Genomic DNA, 5,408 nt, shown 5'->3' with positions numbered 1-5,408 from the left:
CCGCCTCCGCCTCCTCCTGTCCCTCCCACGCCTCCCACGCCACCGCCTCCTACTGTCTCTCGAATGCCACCACTGCCACCGCCTCCTCCTGCCCCTCGCACACTAACCCGGCCACCGCCTCCTCCTGCCCCTCGCACACTAACCCGGCCGCCGCCTCCTTCTGTCCCTCGCACTTCAACCCCGTCACTGCCTCTTCCTCTCCCTCGCACGCCACCCCCGCCACCGCCTCCTACTGTCCTACGCACGGCACCCCCGCCACCGCTTCCTACTGTCCCTCGCATGCCGCCCCCGCCACCGCCTCTTCCTGTCCCTCCCACGCCAGCCCCGCCTCCACCTCCTACTGTCCTTCGCACGCCACCCCCGGCACCGCCTCTTCCTGTCCCTCGCACGCCACCCTCGCCACCGACTCTTTCTGTCCCTTGCACGCCACCCCCGCATCCGCTTCCTCCTGTCCCTCGCACATCACTCCCGACAACGCCTCTTCCTGTCCCTCGCACATCACTCCCGACAACGCCTCTTCCTGTCCCTCGCACACCACCCACGTCATGGGCTCCTCCTGTCTCTCGCACGCCATCCCCGCAGACGTCTCCTCCTGTCCCTCGCACGCCAATCCTGCCACCGACTCCTCCTGACTCTCGCACTCCACCCCCGCCTCCGCCTCCCCCTGTTTTTCAAGCCCCACCCACGCGGCCGCCTCCTCCTGTCCCTCGCACGCTAACCCCGCCACCGCCTCATATGGTTCCTCGCACGCAACCCCCGCTACCACCTCCTCTTGTCCCTCGCACGCCAACCCCGCCGACCCCTCCTATTGTCCTTTGCATGCCACCACCGCCGCCGGCTTTTCCTGTCTCTCGCACGCCGACCGCGCCATCGCATCATTCAGTCATTCGTACGCCATCCCCGCCACCGCCTCCTCCTGTCCCTCACACGTCGACCCGACCACCGGCTCCTCCTGTCCTTCGTACGCCACCCCCGTCACCGCTTCTTCCTCTTTCTCGGACGGCAAACCTGCCACCGCCTCTTCAAGTCCATTGCACGCCACCTTCGCCGCCGCCTCCTCCTTTCCCTAGCACGACACCCCCGCCGCGGCCTCTTCGTTTCCCTCGAACGACACCCCCGCCGCCAGCCTCCTTCTTTCCCTCGCACGACACCCCCGCCGCCGCCTCCTCATTTCCCTCGCACGACAACCCCGCCGCCGCCTCCTCCTTTCCCTCGCACGACACCCCCGAGGCCGGGTCCTCCTTTCCCTCGCACACCACCCATGCCACCGCCTACTCCTTTCCCTCGAACGTTATCCCCACCACCGCCTCCTCCCTTCCCTCGCACGAGACCCCCGCCACCGCCTCCTTCTGTCCCTCGAACGTCGCCCCGTAACCGCCTACTCCTGTCCCTTGCCCGCCATCCCTGCTATTCCATCCTCATGTCCCTCGCACGCCACCCCCGCAACCACCTCCTCCTATCTATCGAACGTCGACACCACCTCCTACTGTCCCTCGCACGCCATCCTCGCGACCACCTCCTCCTGTCCCTCGCACGCCACCCACGCCACCCACGCCACCGCCTTCTCCTGTCCCTCGCACGCCACCCACGTTACCGCCTCCTCATGTCCCTCGCATGCCACCTACGCCACCGCCTCCTCCTGTCCCTCGAACGCCAACCATGCCACGGCCTCCTCCTGTCCCTCGCACGCCATCCACGCCACCGCCTCCTCCTCTCCCTGGAATGTCAACCACGCCACCACATCCTCTTGTCCCTCGCATGCCACCGTCGCCACCGCCTCCTCCTGTACTCAGCACGCCATCCCCGCCGCCGCCTCCTCCTGTCCATCGAACGCCAACTACGCCACCGCCTCCTCCTGTCCCTCGAACGCCAACCTCTCCACCGCCTCCTCCTGTCCCTCGAACGCCAACCTCTCCACCGCCTCCTACTGTCCCTCGAACGCCAACCTCTCCACCGCCTCCTCCTGTCCATCGAACGCCAACCTCGCCACCGCCTCCTCCTGTCCCTCGCACGCCAACCTCGCCACCGCCTCCTCCTGTTCCTCGCACGCCAACCTCTCCACAGCCTCCTCCTGTTCCTCGCACGCCAACCTCTCCACCGCCTCCTCCTGTCCCTCGAACGCCAACCTCTCCACCGCCTCCTCCTGTCCCTCGAACGCCAACCTCTCCACCGCCTCCTCCTCTTCCTCGCACGCCAACCCGGACACCGCCTCCTCCTATCTATCGAACGCCATCCCCGCCACCGCCTCTTACTGTCCCTCGCACGCCACCCCCGCCACCGCTTCCTCCTGTCCCTCTAACGCAAACCACGCCACTGCCTCCTACTGTCCCTCGAGCGTCACCCCCGCCACCACCTCCTCCTGTCATTCGCACGCCACCCCCGCCACCGACTCCTACTGTCCCTCGAACGTTAACCCCGGTACAGCCTCATACTGTCCCTCGCACGCATTCCCCGCCACCGCTTCCTCCTGTCCCTCCCACGCCTCCCACGCCACCGCCTCCTACTGTCCCTGGAACGCCACCCTCGCCACCGCCTCCTCCTGTCCCTCGCACGCCGCCCCGGCCACCGCCTCCTCCTGTCCTTCGTACGCGACCCCCGTCACCGCTTCCTCCTGTTTCTCGGACGTCAGACCCGCCACCGCCTCCTCCAGTCCATTGCACGCCACCATCGCCGCCGCCTCCTCTTTTCCTTCGCACGATACCCACGCCGCCGCCTCCTCCTTTCTCTCGCACGACACCCCCGCCGCCGCCTTCTACTGTCAGTCGAACGTCACCCCGTAACCGCCTCCTCCTGTCCCTAGCACGCCACCCCCGCCACCACCTCCTCCTATCTATCGAACGCCGCCACCGCCTCCTAATGTCTCTCGCACACCACCCCCGCCACCGCTTCCTCCTATCCTTCCCACGCCGCCCCCGCCACCGCCTCCTTTTGTCCCTCGCACGCCACCCCCACCACCGCCTCCTCCTTCCCCTCGCACGCCATCCCCGCCACCTCCTTCTCCTATCCCTCGCACGCCACCCCCGCCACCGCCTCCTCCTTTTCCTCTCACGCCACGCCCGCCACCGCCTCCTCCTTTCCCTCGCACGCCACACCCCGCCATCGCCTCCTCCTTTCCCTCACACGCTACCCCCGCCAGCGCCTCGTCCTTTCCCTTACACGATCCTCCGCCACCGCTTCTTCCTTTCCCTCCCACTTCACCTCCGCCACCGCCTCCACTTTTCCCTTGCACGATCCTCCGCCACCGCTTCTTCCTTTCCCTCGCAAACCACCCCCGACACCACCTCCACATTTCCATTGCACGATCCTCCGCCACCGCCTCTTCCTTTCCCTCGCACGCCACCCCCGCCGCCGCCTCCTCCTGTCCCTCGCACTCCAACCCCGCCACCGCCTCCTCCTGTCCCTCGCACGCCAACCCCGCCACCGACTCCTTTCCCTCGCACGCCACCCCCGCTACCGCTTCCTACTGTCCCTCGCACGCCTACCACGCCACAGTTTCCTCCTGTCCCTCGCACGCCACCCACGCCATCGCATCCTCCTTCCCCTTGCACGATCCTCCGACACAGCCTCTTCCTTTCCCTCGCACGATACGCCCGCCACCGCCTCCTTCTGTCTCTCGCATGCCACCTACGCTACCGCCTCCTCCTGTCCCTCGAACGCCACCCAAGATACCGCCTCCTCTTGCCCCTCGCACACGATCCACGCAACGGCCTCCTCCTGTCCCTCGAATGTCACCCACGCCACCACATCGTCCTGTCCCTCGCTCGCCACCCCCGCCACCGCCTCCTCCTTTCCCTCGCACAGCACCCGCGCTACCGCCTCCTACTGTCCCTCGCACGCCAGCCACGCCACCGCCTACTCCTGTCCCTCGCACGCAACCCACGTCATCGCTTCCTCCGTTCCCTTGCACGATCTTCCGCCGCCGCCTCTTCCTTTCCCTCACACGCCACCCCCGCCACCGCCTCCTCCTGTCCCCCGAACGCCACCCACGCCATCGCCTCCTCCTGTCCCTCGCACACGATCCACGCCACGGCCTCCTCCTGTCCCTTGAATGTCACCCCCGCCACCGCCTCCTTTTGTAACACGCACGCCATCCCCGCCGCCGCCTCCTGCTGTCCATCGCACGCAAACCTCTCCATCGCCTACTCCTGTCCCTCGAACGCCAACCACGCCACCGCCTCCTCCTGTCCCTCGAACGTAAACCTCGCGATCGCCTCCTCCTGACCCTTGAACGCCAACCTCGCCACCGCCTTCTCCTGTCCCTCGCACGCTAACCCGGACACCGCCTCCTCCTATCTATCGAACGCCATCCCCGCCACCGCCTACTACTGTCCCTCTAACGTAAACCTCGCCACCGCCTCCTTCTGTCCCTCAAACAACATCCTCGCCACCGCCATCTCCTGTCCCTCGCACGCCAACCCGGACACCGCCTCCTCCTATCTACCGAACGCCACTCCCGCCATCATCTCCTACTGTCCCTCGCACGCCACCCCCGCCACCGCTTCCTCCTGTCTCTCTAACGCAAACCCCGCCACTGCCTCCTACTGTCATTCGCACGCCACCCCCGCCACCGCCTTCTACTGTCCCTCGAACGTTAACCCCGCTACAGCCTCATAATGTCCCCCGCAAGCCACCCCCGCCACCGCTTCCTCTTGTCCCTCCCACGCCTCCCACGCCACCGCCTCCTACTGTCCCTCCAACACCACCCCCGCCACCGCCTCTTCCTGCCCCTCGCACGCCAACCCGGCCACCGCCTCCTCCTGTCCCTCCCACGCCACCCCCGTCAATGCCTCTTCCTGTCCATCGCACTCCAACCCCATCTTAGAGTCTTACAGTCGCTCGCAAGCAAACCCCGCCACCGCCTCTTCCTGTCCCTCCCACGCCAACCCCGCCACCGCCTCCTACTGTCCCTCGCACGGCACCCCCGCCACCGCCTCCTCCTGTCCCTCGCACGGCACCCCCGCCACCGCCTCCTACTGTCCCTCGCACGCCACCCCCGCCACCGCCTCCTCCTGTCCCTCGCACGCCACCCACGCCATCGCATCCTTCTTTCCCTTGCACGATCCTCAGCCACCGACTCTTCCTTTCACTTGCACGCCACGCCCGCCACCGCCTCCTCCTGTCTCTCGCACGCCATCTACGCCACCGCCTCCTCCTGTCCCTAGAACACCACCCACGCCACCGCCTCCTCCTGTCCCTCGAACACGATCCACGCCACGGCCTCCTCCTGTCCTTCGAATGTCACCCACGCCACCACATCCTCCTGTCACTCGCAAGCCACCCCCGCCACCTCCTCCTTCTGTCCCTCGCACGCAACCCCCGCCACCGCCTCCTCCTGTAACACGCACGCCATCCCCGCCGCCGCCTCCTGCTGTCCTCGCACACAAACCTCTCCATCGCCTACTCATGTC

Source organism: Eriocheir sinensis, unplaced genomic scaffold (genome assembly GCF_024679095.1).
Source record: "Eriocheir sinensis breed Jianghai 21 unplaced genomic scaffold, ASM2467909v1 Scaffold234, whole genome shotgun sequence".
Classification (NCBI taxonomy): domain Eukaryota; kingdom Metazoa; phylum Arthropoda; class Malacostraca; order Decapoda; family Varunidae; genus Eriocheir; species Eriocheir sinensis.
The sequence above is the reverse complement of the archived record's forward strand: the minus strand, read 5'-3'. Positions refer to the sequence as shown.